A 23,429-nucleotide genomic window follows, 5' to 3' on the forward strand; every position below is an offset into this window, starting at 1 on the left:
AAAAAATTCTCCTCATCTCTGTCTTAAATCACTGGTGTGATTGTGTTTTCTCATAGAAACTGAAATTTATTGGCCTTGCTATTAACGGGGACAGATTATCATGTCCCGCCAATAGTCTTTGTTGCTTGTGTGTGCCCCTGTCTCCTCTGAATGTCTGTAAGATGTTGGGAATCCAAATTGTTCCTTCAGCTTTCAAGAGATGGAGGGTCAAAATGATTTTCTTTCGTTTTGTAAATTGTTCTTGAATTGTAAACAGGTCATCTAATTCAGTAATATTAAGCTACAGTTTTAATAATACAATTGCACTTGTGGTATTTCCCCTTCACAAAGCAATTACACTTGGTGAGTTCATTTGAGTTCAGATTCAATAATTGTTAGATTAAAGACTCCCTCAACTCTGCCTTAACGGTGCGTTCTAATCCCACTCTTGTGTTGTCAGGATTCGTGCCTTTGGGTTACAAGATTCAAGCCTCACTGCAGGATGGGAACATAAAATCTGACTGGCACTCTTGTGCGGTGCTAAGAGAGGGCTGCATTGTTGAGGAAAGCTGGCTAAACCCAAGGTCTGTCCTGGTATTTCAGGTGGCCATTACTAAAAATCCAATGGAATTAGTTGAAAAGTGGAATGTTCTTGTCCTGGTATCCTGGAAAAATTCCTCCCTCAACCAAGCTCGCAAACTAAACAAATTAAGTGGCCGTTTATTTCATTTGCTAACTTGTGTTAACTTGGAGTGATTTCACTTCTGAAAGTAGTTGGTTGTGAAGTGATTTCAGTCACTCAGATGGGAAAGGCAACCATAGAATATCAACATCTTTCTTGGTTTGATGCCTGAAAAATGATTCTACTGGCTCTAAAAGGGCTAAAGTGTGAGGACCGGTGGCATAGATGAGGCTTGTGTTCCCTTGAGTATAGAAGATTAAGGGACGATCAGATTGAGGTGTTTAAGATGATTAAAGAAGTAGGTAGGGTGGATAGAGGGAAATTATTTCCTTTAGTTCAGAACAAAAGGACCACAAGCTTAAAGTTAGAGCCAGGTCCTTCAGGGGTGATGTCAGAAAGCAGTTCTTCACACAAAGGGTAGTGGGATTCTGGAACTCTCTCCTGCAAAAAAACCTGTTGAGAGGCTGGAGGGGTGGGGAGGAAGGTCAGTTGAAAATTTCAAAAACTGATATTGATTTTTTTTTTTTGTTTGTTTATTAAGGATCCTGGAACCCAAGGCAGGTGAGTTTTGAGATATAGGTCAGTCATGATCTAATTGAATGGCGGAACAAGTCCAAAGGGTTGAATGGCCTCCTCCCATTCCTAAAAAGGCAAATTGGATTCACAGTACTTTTATGTGAATTAGAGCTCTCCACTTTAGCGTTTCAAACAATATTTGGAATAAAACAATGGTATCGGGCCAGGCCGTTTCATTGTGGCAAAACAAAAACAGAATTACCTGGAAAAACTCAGCAGGTCTGGCAGCATCGGCGGAGAAGAAAAGAGTTGACGTTTCGAGTCCTCATGACCCTTGAAGGGTCATGAGGACTCGAAACGTCAACTCTTTTCTTCTCCGCCGATGTTGCCAGACCTGCTGAGTTTGGGTCATGAGGACTCGAAACGTCAACTCTTTTCTTCTCCGCCGATGCTGCCAGACCTGCTGAGTTTTTCCAGGTAATTCTGTTTTTGTTTTGGATTTCCAGCATCCGCAGTAGTTTTTTGTTTTCATTTCATTGTGGCTACAGAGCTGAGTATAGGAGCAGCGCTTAAATGTTTATTCAGCTTATACTTTCATCGGTTGTACTATTTGCCATATGATTATCTTCACATACTGAACCTCTTATATATCCAACATTGAATGACAGCTTTTTGAATATACATCAGCAATTGAATTCAGAGGCTAAGTAATGTAGCATTTGAAAGATTATATTTTGTATGAACTTTTCAATTTTGGTTTGTTTCTGTAATTAAAGTTTTTTTTTTGGTTGATGCCAGATCATTTGAGGTAGAGTGGTAGAGTGGGTTTGAGTGTTCCTTTCATCTCAGAAGCCATGTGTAACCGCTATAAAGAAGGGGGATGAATCTCTTCTTTTTCTCATTTTCTCTATCTCATTCCCTTTCTCTCTCTGTCTCTCTCCCTTCTCTGTCTCTCTCTGTCTCACTCTCCTCTCAGTCTCATTCTCTCTCCCCTTGCTCTCTCTCTCTCCCATCTCTTCCTTCTCTCTGTCTCACTCTCCTCTCTGTCTCACTGTCCGCTCTGTCTCATTCTCTCTCCCCTCTCCATTTCTTTCCCATCTCCATCTCTCTCTCATCTCTATCTCTGTCTCTCTCCCATCTCTGTCTCTGTCTCATTTAGTAAAAATGATCCCATGGGCCAGGATTTTCCGGTTGGCGAGCGGGGGGGGGCGGGGCGGGGCCTGCTCACCGATGCGTAAAATGACGCGGGATGACGTTGGGCAGAACTCCTGACGCCAGCCTGCCCCATTTCGATTTTCAGTTGAATCAGCTGTCCGCCCGCCGACCTGTCAATGGCCAATTGAGGCCATTGACAAAGTCGTTAAATGAATTAATGGACCTGCCCGTCCAACCTTAAGGTTGGTGGGCAGGCTGGGAGCCCTGGCGGGCTTCAGAAAAATCATGAAACCTCATCCACGGGCGGGATGAGGTTTCATGTAGGTTTTAAAAAATGTAATTAAAGTGTATTTAAAAGTGATGGACATGTCCCCTCAGGGAAATTTTCTTTCCCTATATTTTTCAGATTTTTTACTGTCGAGGCGATCTCCCTGAGGCAGCACTTAGCCTCAGGAAGATGAGTCGCTCTTATATGCGCATGCGCGAAAGAGCGCACTCTCAGCTGAGGGTATCACCCCCTGCCTGCACAGGGAGCGCACAGCGCTTCCTGGCGGATGTCACGCTGGGCGGGTTTTAATTGGCCCGCCCACGTAAAATGGCGGAGCGCCCCCAATTGGGGGCGCCAATTTGAGGCGTGCCTCCGCGCGCCTGCTTTTAAACTTCTCCCCCGATGGGGGGAAAATTCCGCCCATGGCTACAACAAATGTTGTTCTCACTTGGGGTATCAAGGGGAAGCCTATTCCATTTTCCATGTCATTCTGATCCAGGACATGTTGTTCCCTGGCTGTTGTTGGAGAAAAAAGGAGGGGGAGAAACATCTACAGTTCTTTCCTAATTTTAACACTCAACTCTACAGACTATCGAGCTCCTAGTTTTGACCCATGGCCTGTGTTGAAATAATTGACCTCGGCTAAGGAGAACGATTGGCTCAGTAAAATTGATCAACATATCTGGGCTTGGAAGAGTAAAAACCAGCCACCTAATGTCCAGTGACCTCCTGCAGTGAAATGGTTTGTGTGGATGGTGATGGTTTCACTGTGATGCCCTGAAAAGGAATGAGTTCATCAATGAAAAATGGCCACCTGGCCAATCAACTAAGGGAGTTGCATCAATGGAAACACATGCAGCGTAGTACAGCTTCAGGAGTGGGAGCAATGCACTGGGTCCAAATTGACCATCAGGGAAAGGCCAACTGGTCCATCAGGCCTGCCCCGAACTCATGGTGGCTGGAGCTTCTTAATACTACCTCCTATCGACAGTCATGTAATTACCTGGGATTGGCAAAATGAGAGAGAAAAAAGAATCAGTGCCAATAATGGAGCAAATACTCTGGAAAACTCCTCTCCCAACCCCCTCAGGTGGCCAAAACTAGTCCAGGAGATCACGTGGACAAAGTGTCATCACCAATGATACCTCTTATATGATCTGATCTGTGGCCCAGCCAAGAACTGGTCCAATTCACTCTTGAAGGCAGAGACTTAGCACCCATCGTACTGCTGGCAATGTGTTCCCGAGGCTCACTATTCTCTGTCAGAAGAAGAACTGCCCAACATCCAATCTATTCCTATATTTGCATAGTTTATGAACGGATTATTGTGTATAGAATTGGACACTTTGACACTGAGGGAATGGATATATCGTTGGTTGTTCTGTCCTTAAGACGAGGGGTTAGACTTCCTGCCTACCTGTTCAGGTGGGTTTTAAAGATGAAATAGTGCCATGTGAAGAGGAGCAGTGTGTTCACCTAGAAATGCTGGCAAATAGCCTTCCCTCAATCCAGATCACCAAAACAGCTGAATTGGTCACCCATCTTGTTGTTTGTGGGTTATTGTTGCTTTTGAATGGGTGTTTGCATAGGAATAGTGACTGAAATCTAATTCTTTACATTAAATACTTTGAGAAGTTCTGATGAGATTTAGGGAATTATGAAACTATAAATGTAAATTGCATGCATATTAAAGTGAATTAAAGAAGCGATAATCACTTTAAAATTGCTTAGGCTCCTGACACCAGTTAGCGATGCTTGATTAGTTTTAAAATAAAATAATCAATCAAATTAATCAATAAATAAATCAAATTTAAAGGGCACATTTGCATTTAGTGTAATATTTCTGTGGAAATCCTATTTTCTCCATTTATATTTCTCACTCTTGCATTTGATAGAACTCTGATGCAAACACACTGTTAGGCAAATGAGAAAAGTCTCTAACTCTTGGGTTGAATGGTGCAGCCTTAGTGCTTCCCCCTATTGTTATAATCCCCAGCTAAAGCTACCCCTGGACAAGCCTGATCTCAGGGTGAAACCCAGCTTGATAGATCCTAACTTTTATTTGTTTCTTTAGCTACGTGGAGAGTGGCTACTGAACAGAGTCACAGGAGTCAGCTGATGAACTTTTATCAAAAAAATAAAACATTTATTAAACAAGATGAATTATATTACAGTACTCCTTCACCCACAACTATATATTTACAGATACATATAGATTTATAAGGATAACACAAGTTACAAAAGCTGTCTTATACTTCAATGTTCACAGTAAATACACAGTCCATGTAAATCTATGGCACCCTGGGGTCGGGCACACCCCACTCTGAAATCAAGGGGAAAGTTTTCTCCCCATCGGGTGGGGGTTGGATGGGAGCGGGCGGGTAACTGATCGCCGCCCGTGATTGGCTGTGCACCGCCCTTTTAAGTGGGGGGCCAATTAAGGCCCGCCCAGCGTGACGTGCACCTGGGAGCGCTATGCGCTCCCTGTGTAGGCGGGGGGAGTTGGGACCTGTGTTCTTTCGCGCATGCGCGGGACAGAGTACAGAGATCTCTCTGAGGCACAGGGAGATTAGTTTGATTTTTGAAAATTTTAATTTTTAAGATTTTTAGGACAAGTCCCCTCATCTGACAGTGTCACATGAGCTGAGACACTTCAATGAATTCTATTAAAAATTTTTATTAAACTTTAAAAGCCTTCGTGAAACCTCATCACACCCATGGATTAGGTTTCATGATAAATGCAAAGGCCGCCTGGACTCTTCGCCTGCCCCCTGCCAACCTTAAGGATGGATGGGCAGCTCAGTTAATGAGTTTAATTGCTGTTTAAATGGCCTTAATAGGCCTTTGACAGTGGCGAGCATGCAGCCGACTCTGGTGCGCGCCCGCCCAACTCAAGATCTGAATGATGCGCTGTGACATCGGGACGCACACCCAACATCACTGCACATCGGCGAGCAGACCCCACCCCCACACGCTTACCCAAAGATTCTGACTAAGTGACAGATGCCGCCTCAACCAGATGCTATGGATCTCTTCTCAACTCCTCCCAGATGTTTGTCACACTGTGAGCCAACCGGTCTCACTGAACTCCATCTTTCACATGAGGGTCTCCAATCTCCACGCCCCAAGACCTCGCCTTGGAATCTTCACCCAAACCGGCGCTTTCTCTCAGACACCTTCCACAAGGGTTCACCTCCAGGGTTTCGAACTCTCCTTCTGATGTTTCTCTCCCCTTGGTCGCCACATGCATTCAAGCTGTCTTCCATATACTCTCTCTCACCGACTCAGCCATCAACAGGACAATTGCGTCACATGTCCATTGCAAAAGGTTACAGACCTTCAGTTGTCTCTTTGGACCTTCTTGCTTCTTGCAAGCTTTTCTCACTTTAAATCTGCTTTCTGCAGCTTTTGTTTCTTTAAATCTGAAGTTTGGAGCCTTTCTCTCTGCCCTTCACTCTTAACGTCACTTAACAGGACCTTTTCCATGTCCCTATTCTTCCTTTGACTAGAAGGTCTGCTAGGGACTTTCCCCTGTTCCACTCTCCTGGATTATTGGATCTTTTCCTTAGCTTGGGACTAGCTATCTGTCTTCTTCTAGACTGCTTCTCTGGCAGCTATCTTCAAAACCAGCTGAACTCCAACAGCTTCCAAAACAAACTTCTTGTTTCCCTTCTTTTGTGTGTGTCTGTGGGATGGACCTGCTAGGCAACAGTCCAATTCTCTTACTCTTGTTTGTTTACCTTATCTTAAGTCGTAAAGCTCTCATTAGAAATGCAGGCACCTTACTAAAGTGAAGCTAAATCTCAATTTGACCTTTCTTAACATACAGATAGAGAAATACAAATCAAACTTAAATTTTTAAGCTAAAACTCATTCTTAACATTTACAAATATCAATATAACTTACTTAAACTATCTCTTTTTCCTAACACTATACTTGGGAATCTGCTGTAACAGAGATTGACTGCTAGCCCTGTCTTCTGATGCATTCCATTATATGTGAGCTAATTGCACTGATGAACAGAGTTTTCCATGACAGTCTAACCTGGACAGAACTGAGTTATGCAGTCAGTGGTGTGACTGTGTGGAGTTATTGGCTCCAGTTAAGTTCAATGCAGTAAGATACTGACTTTTGATAACGCTGGCCTGGTAATGGGCCGTGATCGTAATTCTTTAACGAGTTGGATTACTGCCAATCCACAATGAAGCATCTCTCCATTTCACTCTTCCTTTTCTTTATCTATAATAAATTAGTCATTAACATAAAATTCATATTTTCGTTTACTCAATTGGAATGAGTTTGAGAGATAATCTTGCATTCACTGCCTGAACAGGTCCACACTATGTCGGCTGTATCCATTGGCCCGGAATTTGCTGCTAAAATTTAACGGTGCTGGCTGCTATTAGTCTAATTTGACTCTAATTCACTCCCTTTTCTGCTTCATCGTTCCTCAGTTTCTTTCTGCATCCCGAGTCTCATTAATTAAAGAGATACGCTGATGACCCCATCATTCACCGAGGCTGCAGATGTCCTGTGGTTCTTGCCGCGCTGTTGCCAATTCAGACTTTCAGGGCAAACGTTTTTTCTGACTGAAAGGTGAAGGGGGAAAGATCTAACTCACGGAGAACGGTGTGAGGTGCTCCAGTCCAGCAAACTCTGGGCCAATTACTGTGACAAAGTTGCTGAAAGTTCCGGAACAATTTGCCTTTTATGATCGCTCCGTTAGCCACACTCCAATTGCCTGTGTTCCTGATTACCAACCAGAATTTTGTGGGATAAAACTTTGATGGAAGGTGACCCTGAGTTTGTTTCAGCTTTGAGAAATGCTGCCTTATGTATCAATAATGCAGTTAAGTAACCAGTTAGATTCAAACTAGTGGTTGGTGAATCTATAAAGTGGAATTTGTAAGCTAGCAGTGAGCCACTGAATTTGCTGCACATATAAAGTAATTTTCAATATAATAAAGCTGGTAGTTTTCCCTCTTTTTACTACTTGTTTTATTAGGAATGCTAAAAATATAACAATTTTATTGATATATTGATAGTGGCATTTAATGCAGAAAAACATTCAGCCTTGTAGCCTTTGTAGCCTTGCCATTGATTCCATCTCCTTTCCTGACTATTGTCTCAGGCTGAACTATCCACAGCCTGATCTGAACTTCTGAGTCCATATTCGCTCCATCACAAAGACCTCCGACTTCCACCTCCATAACATCACCCGTCTCCGCCCCACCTTTGTCTATCTGCTGCTGAAATCCTTGTCTCTCACCTCCAGTCTTGACTATTCAATTCTCTCCTGATTGGCTTTCCTACTTCTTCTACTCACCGCTAACTTTGGCTAATCTGAAAACTGCTCCCCCGTATCCTGTCCCACGCCAAGACTCGCCCACTCATCATCCCTGTACTCAATGCCTTTTATCGGCTCCCAGTTGCCTGTTTCTTTCAATTCAAAATTTTCATTTCCTTATTTAAATGTCTTGTGTCCCTGTCTCTGTGACGTCCGCCAGTCTCCACCAATATGCAACCCAGAACACTGTGCTCCTCTGACTCTAGCCTCTTGTCCACTCTCCCCATTCATTGCGCCATTGGCAGCTGTGTTTTTAGCTATCTTAGCCCTACATTCTGTAATACTCCTCTGGACCTTACTCTCTTTTAAGGTGCTCCTTAAAACCCAACTTTTTGGTCACCCTTCCTAATATCACCTCCCTTAGTTCAGTGTCCATTTTATCCAACCTCACCCCATGAAGTGCCTTGGAATGACCTGACTAAAGGTGCAACTTAAAGCCAAGCTGCTACTTCCTTAATTTGCCGATGAAGATTTGAGCAATGTGCAGAAATCTAGTCACAAATTAATATACAGCAAACTATAATCCCATTAAAACCTGCATTGAACACCATTAGGATGTGTGTGCTAATATTCTAAGAGGTGCTAGAGAAGAATAATTGTTTAACAAATGACGATTATCTGTACTTAGTTATAATACGTACATGCTAATGGATTTTGGCAGATGGATGCTCTTGTGATCACTCACAAATACATTTTAATGACCCCCGGTCTGCAGGTGAATTATGCAGATCTCTATCCCTGAAATAAGGTTCAATTTTTGACAGGTAATCTTTGCCTAATGGAACTCCATTCTGTTTATGGTCATGCTGTGGCATTGTTTATATTAAACCCAATTCTTTCCCTGCCCCATTTCTCCCTTAATGCTATTCAAGAGCTGTCAAAGCTCCCACTGGATGTTACTCATTAATCACCTTTCACGCTTTCGAGCCATTGTGTGGTATTCAAAGGTTCCTCAACATCAAAGCAATATCAAACAACATTTTTTTTGATCTCTTGGCATGAATACAACTGATCTTTTTAGATGCTAAACTATAGTGAGGTGGGTATCTGTCTGTGAGCGCTAGCCATTACATTCTGGGGATATGGTTGTGTAGTAATTGACCAACAATCCAGAAACCGGGAGTCCAAATCCCCTCATGACAGTTTTGAGAATTTGAATTCAGTCTGGAAATGATAGGCCGGTCTTGTTCAAAATGAACTTGAAGTTCTTGGATTGCTACATAAACTCGATTAGTCCACGAATGCCCTTTTTTTTAGGACATAAACCTGCTTATCCCTACTTGCCTGACCAGATATGATTCCAATCCCTTACAAATGGAGGGATTTGAAAACAAGGATCAGAATTTAAAGTCAAGATGTTGCTATTCAGTGAGCTCAGGGGTGATGGGGGGGTGGGGGGATAGGACAGGCTGAGAGTTAAGACACGGGCAGCAGAGGTTTGGATGACCTCAAGTTTACGGAGGGTAGAACGTGTGAGAGCAGCCAGCAGTGCATTGGAATAGCAAAGCCTAGAAGTAAAGGAAGGCGTGAATGAGGGCTTCAGCAGCAGATGAGCTGTTATGGGGGCAAAGTCGGGTGATGTTACGAAGGTAGGTCTTAGTGAGGCTGAATATGAAGTTGGAAGCTCATTTCAGGGTCAAATGTGACACCAAGGTTGTGAACAGACTGGCTTGATCTCAGGCTGTTGTCAGGGAGAGGGATGGAGTCAATAGCCAGGGAATGGAGTTTGAAGCAGAGATCAAAAACAATGGCTTCAGTTTCCCAATGTTTAATTGGAGGAAATTTCTGCTCAGCCATTACTGGATCTTGGATGAGCAGTCTGGTAATTTATCAACAGTGTAAGAGTCGAGAGAGGTGGTGGTGAGGTAGAGCTGGGTGTTGTCAATGTACAGGTGACGCCTAACACTGAGCCTGCAGGTGCTGTCACTGAGGGGCAGCACGTAGATGAGAAATACGAAGGGGCCAAGGATAGATCCTTAGGGGACGTGTCCAATGGTAACAGTGGGGGAGGAGGGAGAGAAGCCATTGCAAGTGATTCTCTGGTTGCGATTAGATAGTTAAGATTGGAACCGTGTGAGAGCAATCCCAGCCAGCAGGACGACAGCGGACGATGTTTTCTGCATTTATTTCCAACTTAGAGTCCACAGATTTTATCATCCAGCAATCCTCAGTTACGCCAGTTGGACAACTAGGGATGGTCAATATATGCTGGCCTCACCAGCGATGCCTGCATCCTGAGAATGAACTTTAAAAATCTGTAACATTAATGCGGCTAAGCAACTGGAGTATTTTATGTAAAATTACCCACAAGTAATTTAAAATACGGTTGAAATTCTCTGGATTTTTCAATTTGTTTGGTGTTGGAGCAGTGGGTAAATTTTGATCCCATTTTCGAAACGAAGATCACCTGTGCTAGGCTCCGGAGGGGATTTAATCTCCGACAGCTACACCAACCATTTCTGCAGGATTGTTCCGAAATCCCGATGTAACTTTGGACTCTAAGGGAATCAAGGGATGTGGGGATAGGGCAAGAAAGTGGAGTTGAGGTAGATCAGCCATGATCTTATTGAATGGCGGCGCAGGCTCGAGGGGCCGAGTGGCCTACTCCTGCCCCTATTTCTTATGTCCTTTGGCAGGGGTCTGGCATTAAATGGAGAAATGGTGGAAATGGACAACCTCCCTTCCTGAGGATGAGGATTGGAGAGCTCCTATGGAAAGTTACTGAAACCAGGTAAGCTACAGCGCAGGCTGGATGCTGAATAGAAGCCTCTTATATTTCTTCAACTTTAACACATCAGTATCTCCATTTTTTCACAGAATATGTTTACAAACTTGGTGGTGAACTCTGGGCAGTTTTAAATGGCGATTCAGCCTGACTAGGATGGATTTATAACTTCCCAAATTTATCTACAACCCTTACCAAAAAGAGAGAAGCTTCCGCTTTTATCCCATTGTAAAACCTGCCACATATTTATTCGGTGTATTGATTTTTAAATTCCATAACTTCGTGAATTACAAATACGAGAAATGTATGAAAATCATCTCTACCTTTTACAGTAATTCCAGCACAAAAAAGTGATAACTTGACTGAGAATTTCTGAAGATGAGAAACTCCGATTTGAAGTTGCATTGTCCCACACGGCCAGTAGGTGGGGCCGATGTTCCATTCACTATTTTCTCCATGTGCCCTCACATCCATTTCCGTGCTATAGCAACCACAACTTGCTGGTTGCTGATTAGTCGCAACCATCTGCTAAGCGTTTTGAAAAAAAAATGTTCTTTTCATCTCCGGATTAGAATGGCCTGGCTTGACCCTTTAATCTGAACAATGCGAGAGTGTGAAGCTTAGAAACAAGAATAATAGAGACCCATCTCTTGGCCTTTTCCTGATTTCTGCTGGAAAATAATGGCTGGATTTAGGATCAAACCTGCCAGCTCTGACATTTACACACACAATTTGATTGCCAACTTGTAGGAAGGAAAGAGCCGTAGAGGTGGGCATAAAACAAACGCCAGCCCAACACAATTGAAACAGGTTACCTGCTCATTACCAGCACTGCTTCGTTGTTTGTGGGAGCTTGCTGTGCGCAACTGGACTGCCTAAATTACAACAGTAATTACACTTCAGAAGCACTAATGCGAAGCTGAAATATATAACTACACAGATGCTGAGAATGAAGGTTGAGCAATTCGTGACCATTTCTGAAGCCTTTGATGAGAAAATAGTCCTGAAATCACTCCTTTTAGTCTGTTATCATTTATAACATGGTCTCAACAATTTTTTGTATCATACATAATACGTCCTGCTTCTGGCAGCTGTCCTGGTTCTGGGAGCGTAGGAGGGAGAGGAAAAAAAAGATACAGCGCTTATGTTGAATGTCTTCGTTATTTTTCTTACTCTGGTCTGAAGGAATATTTCATTTTAAGTCGATAAACTTCAGTGAAGACCCACAGAGTGCAAGATATCCCCATGGCTGAGACGATGAACCCAGTTGCTGGTTAGACAAAGCAAGGCTAATTGCTTTAAAAGACTTCAGTTTGTTGGAGGAAGTAAAGACTGAGAGAAGTAAGAAGGCCCACAGTTTGGGTGCTGCTAAAATTTTGCAATGGGCCGTGATTTCAACAGACCAACGGCACGAGGAGGAGGAGAGGGAGCTTGCAGGGCGATGTATTCGGGGAAAAAAGAAAGCGAGATTTGCGTTACTATAGCACCTTTCACAACCCCAGCAGATTCCATAGCGCTTTAAAACCAATGAATTATCCTTTGGAAGTGTGGTCATTGTTGCAATGTAGGAAAGAACGTGAGAAGCAATGACTGTGGACAAAGGAAATCAAGAAGGATTTGCAATGACGAGGTTATACGAACATATGAATTAAGAGCAGGAGTGGGCCATTCAGCTGTTCGAGCCTGCTCCGCTATTCAATAAGATCACGGCTAATTTGATTTTTCACCTCAACTCCACATTCCTGCCTACCTCCGTAACCGTTCACCTCCTTGCTTAGCAAGAGCCTAACTACCTCTGCCTTAAAAACACTCAAAGACTCTGCCTCCACTGCCTTTTCAGGAAGAGAGTTCCCAAGACTCCCGACACTCTGAGTGAAAAAAATTCTCCTCGTATCTGCCTTAAATGGGTGCCACCTCATTTTTAAACAGTGACCCCAGTTCTAGATCCCCCCACAAGAGGAAACATCCTCTCCACATCCACCCTGTCAAGTCCCCTCAGCACCTTTCACGTTTCAGTCAAGTTGTCTCTTGCTCTTATAAACTCCAGCAGATAAAAGCCTCGCCCGCCCAGCCTTTTCCTCATAAGTCAACCCTCCCATTTCAGATATTAGTCTAGTAAACCTTCTTTGAACTGCTTCCAATGCATTTACATCCTTCCTTAAATAAAGAGACCAACACTGTACACGATACTCCAGATGTGGTCCCACCAATGCCCCGGACAACCGAAGCACAACTTCCCTACTCCTGCATTCAACTCCTCTCGCAATAAACGATAGTGTTCCATTTGGAGGGTTTGAACCGAGGAGAAGGTTCCCCCTGGTGTCTGTGTTGTACCATCATGGACCGAGCAGGAGGTTTTCCTTTATTTATCTCAAAGAAGATTGTAAAGTTCTAAAATGTTCCGCATAAGACTGTGCATTATCCTGTCCTTGTTGACTCTCATATCTGGCTTAATAGTTGGAATCTTCCCATGGGGGCAAGATGGAGGGTATGAGAAAATTCAGATATCCTGGTGTCAGGTCAGTGGTCAGACATGTTCCTCCAGGGGGCAGGTCATCACTGGCAGACATTACCTGAGGGTAACCAATTAGCTACCACTTGTGAGCTGATTGGAGGCTTCATCAGGGTCCTCGGACTAAGGGTCACGCCTTGGGTGCTGGCTGGGGGTAGGTACAAAGCCCACTTGGAGCAGTTTTGGTCACTAGCTTACGGCTATGGAGGGGATTCCCCCTACACAGGGGTAACCTGGCAGCTAGAGCCAGAGTTTATCTTTAGGACATTCAAAGTCCTTCAGAGTCCCTCAAGACGGAGGTGGCCTGGAAGTGACCATCCTGTAGTGGCAGTGCCCACCTCAGCTAGTGCTTCAGGAGGCAGGCTTGTTAATTGGTCACCCGCGGGGAGATCTCCCAGGCCGCTGGGCTGACTGGTAATGGTCCCATCCTTCAATTTTAAAAAAAATGCGATAAGATTCTGCCCAGTGAGAGCGACGCCATTAAAGAGATAAAACACGGGGCAAGCGGAGGTTTGTCATTTAAGGTTTGCCGGTGGGTGGAATGAATTCGTGGCTGAGAGCTGGTGATGTGAGGCTGGGGAAGGTTTGGCTTTTAGTTACCAATGTGAGAAAAATTCCAAGTTGCGACAGTCAGGAGGACAGGAAGAGGGGCACTGGGATCTTTCTGAAGGTTGTGTCTATCATGTTCATGATGCTGAATTGTAAACTACAAACAGAAAACACTGGAAAAACTCAGCGGGTCTGACAGCGTCTGTGGAGTGAGAAACAGAGTTCATGTTTTGAGTCCACATGGCTCTTCTTCAGACCCTTCAGACTGTTCATCCCATCTCAAAGTTGTCCTTGCCCCCAGTTTCATTTTATTCTTCTGTTTTTATTTCAGATTTCCAGCATCTGCAGTATTTTGCTTTTTTGCTGATTTGTAAAGTCAGATGGGCCCCACATCAAATTTTGCATAATTTATTATTTTGATGTTCAGAAGAGTGAAAGGAAATGGATAAATCCTACTGTGCAAATGCTTTTATTGTTTCTTCCCATGCTATACAACAAGAAACACATTTCTTCTTAAAACTGGGTTTGCCTTACTTCAGTGCGCACAAGTCTGTTTCCTGAAAGATTGGGGAAAGACATAACAATAAAAACAAGTTAACAGTCTCCAGCACACACACCAAGGGGATCTTGTTTTAAAAAAAAAAATCATTTTTTCATTCTACTATAATTTAATTAGAAATTGCGCAGCAACAATATAGCTCTGATCAAAGATGATATGGGATCTGTTTATGTGACTGATGAGTGAGGAACTTGAGAATATCAATCTAATTCAGAACTGATATTTTTAATGCTCACTGTTGTATATTTTGCAGAGCAATGCAGAGATGACACTAGTTTCTAAATGTGCAGGAACTTTAATTACAGAACTGTTTTAACAATGCTTTAGAATGTCTACACCATGCTTCCAGCTATTAGCTTCTACTAGCTTCTGTGGTGTCTATTTTACTTTTCTCTGAGTCAACACCCAGGCTTAACCAATCAAGTACAATTAATGTTGATCAGTGATCAGATTCACATAATCAAACACAGAACAATCAAACCATTGAAAACTATACTCACACTTCCTGTTTCATGACTCTTAATGTTTTCCTGCTCCTGCATTAATCTTGCCATATCTAAACTATGCCTATGCCTACCCTTGACTTCGGAACTGAATCTTCTGAGCTTCCACATGATTCGAGGATGAGTCGTCCTGTGCCACCTGCCCAAGATTTACTGAAAATGGACCTTTGACCTCTCCCAGAAGTTTCATTTTCATGGTCCACCTGATTTAGGTGTTTAAGTTTCTTCGTTTTATAAACTTATGATGGATATCATAACCATCTTTCTTGTCCCTTTTCACTAGTTTGTTGTCTCTTTATTCCCTCACTCACTTATAATTTGTTATGACTGGGATGGGAGGACTGGGCAGTTTCCCTAGCCCCGCTACTCCACAGGTCACACCGTAAGTGTACATGTTTAATTCACTCACCAAAATGGCCAATTGTTTACTTTCACTATTGTTAGACCCATAATAAAAGAGACTTTAACCAGGCTTCTTAATAAACTCAGAATGACTGATTTATTATGAAACAAAGCTTTTTTTCAAAAAAAGAAAATTACAAAAACTGGTTAACATCCAATTTGTAATCCAGAAGTGTAACCATATACCTCTTTAAATCCCAACACATGCACATATTCACAACAGTCAAAACAAATAGGGTCTCTGCAGAGGCTGGCGCTTAAGGGGAAAAAAAAACCTTCTGGCCAATAGGAAAACTGTATGAAAAAGGATAAAGTTCGAAGGGTCTTGATGCTGTTGATCTGGTGCCCCTGTGTGTGAAGACTGATCACTGGTCACAGTAATTATTTTGAAGTTCTTTCCAAAGGAGCTTCAGTGTGGAGGAGGAGAACAAACACAATCGATGTCCTTGCGATCTCTCTCTTGTCTCAGATTTTCAGGCTTCCAAATACAGATAAGTTATACTGAGACGAGGATCTATAGCTGGATAGTGATAACCACACTGAATTTTAGGCAAGGCAGGGAGAAAGCGAGTTACGCAACCTTTCCTTTCAGTTTATTCCCAAAACTGAATCCGAAGCACAAGTTCAAAACAGAAATTCCTCTCAGTCAGGTAATTTCCAGGAAAATCACTAGGGCAACATCTGAAACAGTGATTTTTCCCCCCAGCAATTAAAGGTCCAGTAAACCCAGTGTGGCACCTAGAACTGTATACATGTTCCACCTGAGGTCTAACCAGTGTGTTATATAAGTTCATCATAACCTCCCTGCTCTTGTACTCTATGCCCCTATTAATGAAGCCAAGAATACTGTCTGCTTTAGAAACAGCTCTCTCTACCTGTCCTGCCACCTTTAATGATTTATCTACATATACACCCAGGTCTCTCTGTTCCTGCACACCCTTTAGAATAGTACTCTTTATTTTATACTGTCTCTCCATGTTCTTTGCACTGAAGTGTATCACCTCACTCTCCTCCACATTGAACTTCATCTGCCACCTATCTGCCCACTCCACCAATGTGTCAATGTCCTTTTGAAGTTCTACACTGTCCTCCTCACAGTTTACAATTTTCCCAAGTTTTGTGTCATTCACAAATTCTGAAATTGTCCCCTGCACACCAAGATCTGGATTATTGATATATATCAGGAAAAGCAAAGGTCCCAATACCGACCCCTGGGGAACTCCCCTACAAACCTTCTTCCAGGCCAAAAAATACCCATTACTCTCTGTTTCCTATCTCTCAGCTAATTTTGTATCCACGTTGCTCTGTCCCTTTTATTCCATGACCTATAACTTTCCTCACAAGTCTGTTCTGTGGCACTGTATCGAACGCCTTTTGGAAGTCAATATACACCACATCAGCAGCCTTTCCCTCATCAGCCATCTCTGTTCCCTCTTCAAAAAACTACAGCAAGTTAGTTAAATATGATTTTCCTCCAATGAATCCCTGGTGACACTTCTGAATCAATCCACATTTTTCCATGTGACTATTAATTCTATCCTGAATAATTGTTTCTAGAAGGTTCCCCACTACCGAAGTTAAACTGACTGGTCTGTAATTGCAGGGCAGATCTTTACAACCCATTTTGAACAAGAGCGTAATGTTTGTAATTCTGCAGTCCTCCGGCACCTCCCCCGAATCCAGGGAACATTGAAAGATTATTGCCAGTGCCTCTGCAATTTCCACTCTCACTTCCTTCAATATTCTTGGATGCATCTCATCCGGTCCCAGTGCCTCATTAACTTTAAGTACTGACAGCCTCCTCCTTATCAATTTTAAACCCTTCTAGTAACTGAGTTTCCTCCTCTGTCACCATTGCCTGGGCAGAATCTACCTTGTAGGTAAAGACAGAGGCAACGTATTCATTTAACACCTCAGCCATGCCTCTTGCCTCTACGTGTAAATCCACTTTTTGGTCCCTAATCGGCCCTACTCCTCCTTTTACCACCCTTTTACTATTGACGTGCTTGTAGAATATTTTGGGATTTCCTTTTAGGTTAGCTGCCAGTTTTTTATCATAATCCCTCTTTGCTTCTTGTATTTGCTTTTTCACATCCCTTCTGAACCTTCTGTATGCAGCTTGGTTCTCAATTATATTTGCTACCCGATACCTGTCGTAAGCACACTTTTTCATCTTTAACTTAATTTCTATTTCCTTTGTCATCCAGGGAGCCCTAGATTTGTTTGTCCTCCCCTTCCCTTCCGAGGGAACATACCTTGACTGTGCCCAAACCATCTCCTCCTTGAAGGTCGCCCATTGTTCAGCTACTGTATTTCCCGCCAACCTTTGGTTCCAGTCTATCCGGCCCAGCTCCGTTCTTGCCCCATTGAAGTCCGCTCTCTGCCAGTCGATTATTCTTACTCTGGATTGACCAATATCCTTTTCCACCGTCATCCTAAACCTTATGATACAATGATCACTGCCCCCTAAATGTTCCCCCACTGTCACTTGATCTACTTGGCCCACTTCATTCCCAAGAACCACGTCTAGCAATGCCTCCTTTCTTGTTGGACTGGACACAAACTGCTGCAGGAAATTCTCTTGAACACAATCTAGGAACGCTTGCCCCTCACTGCCCCTTACACTACCACTATCCCAATCTATATACGGGTAATTAAAGTGTCTCATTATAACAACTCAATGATGTTTACACCTCTCTGTAATTTCCTTGCATATTTGTTCCTCTATATCCTTCCCTCTAGCTGGTGGTCTGTATATTACACCGAGCAATGTATTGCACCCTTCTTATTCCTTAGCTCTAGCCAAATCGATTCTGTCCTTGAATCCCCTGACACATCCTCTTTCTCCAGTACTGCAATATTCTCCCTAACCAAAAACGTCACCCCTCCTCCTTTTTTCCTTTCCCTATCTTTTCTGAGCACCTTGTAACCAGGAATATTTAGACCCCAGTTCTGCCCTTCCTTAAGCCAGGTCTCCGTAATCGCCACGACATCATAACCCCATAAGGCAATCTGTGCCTGTAACTCCCCAAGTTTATTAACTATGCTCCGTGCTTTCACATACATGCAGTGTTACCCTGATTTAGACTTCACTTACTTGCTCCCTTACTCCGACTCCATATGTGTGTCCTCTGGTAACTGACCCTTCGGGCGCTGGAAAGAAACAAGAAAAAAAACCTACAGAACACCTCTCCGTCCCTCCTGTAAGGACACCAACCCCAGCTTCTCCACGAAACTGGGCATATCAGGAAACTGAGATAAATAAGAAAGGCCCACAACTGAGAGATTGCCCTCGAAAGAAGTATTTTTTTTTTCTGTGCACTGTTTAAGAGGGTGAAGGAGAGGTTATAAGAACCTGTTCTAATACACACTAACACTGTCTGAAATGGCACAGTATTGAAGCTGCCCTTTTTTATTATGTTGATCATCAGGGGATTCAGCATGCTGCATATATTAATTTTGAAATAAATTCCAGGTAAATAGAAAACATTTTAGACGCAACTTCAATTTCTGGTCTTCCATACTCATCTTGTGGAAGACTGAGGCTGCTGGGGGTGGGGGGTGGTGGGGGTGGGGGGCGGCGGGTGTGGGGGGCGTGTAGCATTACAGGAAAGAATACAAAACTTATGCATGATTCAAATCTGGGTAATTGTAACTAGAACCTCTCACTAAAAGCAGCATGTCAGATTGAAATTGTAGTGCATCTTTTTTTAGCAGCTGGAACTAATCCATGGATGCAGCATGTGATCAGAATGCTGCATCAGTTTAGAAGCTGGCCCTTCCACTCTCTCTTCCTCTCCACATTTTCACCCGGAGCGTGCTTGGAATCTGGAACACATTTCCTGAGGGGGGTGTTAGGGGCAGGAACCCTCACAACATTTAAGAAGTATTTAGATGAGCACTTGGAACGCCATAGCATACAGGGCTACGGGCCAAGTGCTGGAAAATGGGATTAGAATAGATAGGGGCTTGATGGCCAGCGTGGACACGATGGGCCGAAGGGCCTGTTTCTGTGCTGTATAACTCTATGACTCTCCAGCACAAAGTCCGGCTGACACTCCAGTGCAGTGCTGAGGGGGCGCTGCACTGTCAGAGGTGCCATATTTCAGATGAGATGTTAAATCAAGATGATGCTGAGAGGCCCAATGAGGTCACAATATAGATTTCTTGCCTCTCCTTCCTGCATTGCAATCTGAGGGAGTGCCGCACTCTCCGTGGGTCAGTACTGAGGGAGTGCTGTACTGTCTGAGGGTCAGTACAGACAGAATGCTGCACTGTCAGAGTGTCGGTACTGACGGAGCGCTGCACTGTCCGAGGGTCATTACTGAGGGAGCGCTGCAATGTCAGAAGGTCAGTACTGAGGCCGTGTATTACACTGGGCAGGCCATAATTGACCCGCCTACGTAAAATGGCGGGGTGCAGCCGATCGCATGGCGATTGGCTCTGCCCCCATCCCTGCCCAGCCCACCCAACATGGATAAGATTCAGCCCATTAAGTTTATTTACAATATACGCAGCAGCAACTACACGTGTGCTTTCAACTCCAACTCTATCTCTACACTGACTGCTGAGGTAGTGTGCACTACTCTCTTATTGGTTACTATAGATCATGTGATCTCCCTTAACACGTATTATTCTTAAAGGTACATTACACGCTGAATAAAACCATAATTATTACATTCCTCCCCCTTTAACTCGGCTATACATATTATATTTACAAGTACATATATTTCAGGACTGAATAATATTTACACTGGGTAAGGAATTTACAAGTTCAGTCTTTCAGGTGGTTTCCTGGTATGTGTGGGACATCACAGCTCTACAACTTCAGGTCCTTTGCCAGGAACCTCCTTTTCCGGAGTTGCATGAACATCAGGTGTTTCTGTGGGCCCTTGCAGCTCTGTATCCTCAACTCTTACAGGAACATCAGACATGTCAGTCCTGGGTTGAGTATCCTGAACAGGAAACGCAGACCCTGTCATGGTCACTGGTGGAACCATATCTTGATTTGTCTCTCTCTTCCTTAAATGGTCCACATGTTTATGGATGATCCGGCCTTCCACCTCTATGTGGTAAGATAGAGGTCCAGTCACCACACTTAATTCACCCAGTAACTATTTTGGTCCTTCCCCAAAGTTTTTCACGTATACCGGCTCTCCCACGGTAAATTTCCTCTCACGACTACGCCAGTTGTGTCTAGTTTTCTGGCTTCCCTGACTCCTTTCCACCTTCTCCTCTAAATTCAGCATTATTAAGCTCAGTCTCGTCCTGAGATGGGTTTCAACAATAACTCCGCAGGTGTGACACCTGTTGTGTGAGGGATAGTCCTGTAATGAAAAATAAAGTGTGCTAGCTTGGTTGCCAAGGAATCTCCAGTCAGCTTTCTCATGCCTGTCCTGAACGTTTGAACCACCCTTCCGGCCAGTCCATTTGGGGAAGGATGGTACGGTGCAATTTTTACTGAGTAATACCATTGAATCTGATAAACTGTTGAAACTCAGCACTTGTAAGTGCCGTGCCATTATTAGAAACGACTACTTCTGATAGTCCGTGAATGGTAAAACTCTGACGTAGTTTCTCAATTGTAGCGTCTGACGTTGGTGACTTCACCTCATGTATGTCCAACCATTTTGAGTGGGCATCGGCAATGAGTAGAAACATTGTTCCCAGGAAATGTCCAAAGTAGCCAATGTGTAACCTCACCCAGGGTCTACCTGGCCACTCCCATGGGTGTAATGGAGCTGTCACTGGCAACTTTTGCAGTTGCTGACATTGCACACAGTGCTTTACTAAACTCTCTATTTTGCCATCCATCCCAGGCCCCCATAGATAACTGCGTGCTATAGTCTTCATTCGGGAAATTCCTGGAAGGGCACTGTGTAGTTCAATTAAAAGTGGCTCCCTTCCCTTTGGAGGAACTATCACTCGTGCTCCCCACAATAAGATGCCATCCTGGCTGGTTATTTCATGTCTTCTTTTGAAGTACAGTTTCATTTCATCAGACATGGTTTCCTGAGGCCAACCATGTTGCACTTGTTCTCATGCTTGAGATAAAGACTGGGTCCTGACTTGTCCAGTCTCTGGTCTGTCGAGCACATACCAATTAGAAATCTAAGAAACTTAACAGTAAAGCAAGTTCCTGTGGAGCTGGGACCTGCTCATCATTTTCTTGTAAAGGCGAATGACGAAGGGCATCAGCATTTGGGATTTGATTGCCAGGCCAATGTACGAAAGTGTATTTGTATGCTGCAAGAATTAAAGCCCATCGTTGTATTCTTGCTGAGGCTATGGGTGGTTTAGCCTTGTCCTCACTTAACAACCCTAGCAATAGTTTGTGGTCTGAAATGATTGTAAAATGGCGGCCGCGTACGTGCTGGTGAAATTTCTTGACACCAAAGATGATGGACAGCCCTTCTTTTTCTATCTGAGGGTATCTCTTTTCCACTGTGGTGAGTGTTCTTGATATGTAACCTATTGGCTGTTCCGTGCCGTCATCCATCCAATGAGAGAGCACTGCTCCCGTAGGGAGATGCATCACATGTCAGCACCAATTCTTTCGTCTGGTCATGATGCACTAATGAGTTGGATGAGTGCAGCAATTGTTTCACCTTTATGAAAGCTGGGGCACCTCCCAAGACCAACGTTGGTACTTTTCGAGTAGAGAGTGCAGGGGGGCCAGCACTGTAGACCAATTGGGTAAGAACTGCTCGTAATGGTTGATCATTCCTAGGAATGGTTTGAGCTCTGAGGCGTCCTTTGGCGCAGGTGCCTCTCTTATGGCCCTCACTTTCTCCTCAGCTGGGTGAAGGCCCTGTGAATCTACCCGGTGACCCAAATAGATTACCTCCCTCACTTGGAGTGTGCGCTTTTCCTTTTTTAAACACACTCCAGCTGGCAAGAAACATTTGGAGACTCCTTCTAAGTTTGCCAAATGTTCTTTGTCAGTGAATCCTGTCACCAATACATCATCTAAATAGACTACAACCTGGGGCAGTCCCTGCAGTAAGCTTCCCATTGTTCTCTGACAGATGGCACAAGCTGAGGAGACACTGAAAGGTAATCGTGTACATTGGTACAACCCTTTGTGGTTATTAATGGTGACAAATTCCCAGGAGGCATTATCCTTTATTGTTGATAAGCATGACTCATGTTAAGCTTTGTGTACGCTGTTCCTCCTGCCAGCTTGGTATACAGGTCTTCCATTTTTGGAATAGGGTGTCTGTGCAGTTTGGCTACTTTGTTAACCGTCAGTTTGTAGTCCCCACAAATTCAGATGCTTTGGTTGGGTTTAAGGACAAGGACTATCTGTGCTGCCCATTCTGAGAACGGAGCAGCTTGTATAACGCCCAGTTTCTCTGGCCTGTTCAGCTCAGTGTCGACCTTTTCTCTCAGGGCATAAGGTAGCGGTCTCACCTTTATGAAGTGAGGGGTTGTTTCTGGATCCACATAAACCTTGGCCTGCAGGCCCTGGATTTTCCCCAGTTTGTCCTGGAAGATGGTGGCATACTTTTTAAGTAGTTCTGGTAGCCCACTTTCTCTCAACTGAAAGAATTCTAACTTAATCTCATTTAACCACTTTTGTCCTAGGAGGCTTGGCCCTTCACCTGCTACCACCATCACAGGTAGCTGTGCCGATTGGCTTCCATAATGGACAGTTACTCTACTTATGCCTTTTACTTGAACGTCTTCACCTGTATGCATTTTTAGCTTGGTGGCTTTTCATTCCAAACTTAACTGATGATCACTATTATTTAAATATCTGAAGGTATGTTCCCCAATTACAGTAGTGGAAGCTCCCATGTCTACTTCCATTCTAACAGGTTTGCCATTTACTTTCACTGTGACAAATATTGGTTCTGTCTTTCCAACTTTCAGATTAAACAACGAGTAAATGTCAGAAGTTGTTGTTTCAGGCTCTCCTACATTGTAGATTTCATTGGGCTTCTTCTTGAGTTAACAAGCCTGCTTGAATCTTTCCTTGCATTGCCTCATTATATGTCCATTTCTGTGACAATAGTATCATTCGATTTTTTTAAACTGCTAATCGCTATAAGACTGTTTCCACCTCTATTAAAATTATTCTTTGATTTCACTGCTAAGTTATTTTTCTTTATTCTTCGGCTAGTGGGGGCTGTATCCTGCTTCTCGGCAGAGTCTCGCTTTTTCACGCCACTTTCAGCTGAGGTTTCCCACCTGATGTGGAGGACAGCGCCATTTTACGCACCCTGTATT

The sequence above is a fragment of the Cetorhinus maximus genome, chromosome 2, assembly GCF_964194155.1.
Source record: "Cetorhinus maximus chromosome 2, sCetMax3.hap1.1, whole genome shotgun sequence".
Lineage (NCBI taxonomy): Eukaryota > Metazoa > Chordata > Chondrichthyes > Lamniformes > Cetorhinidae > Cetorhinus > Cetorhinus maximus.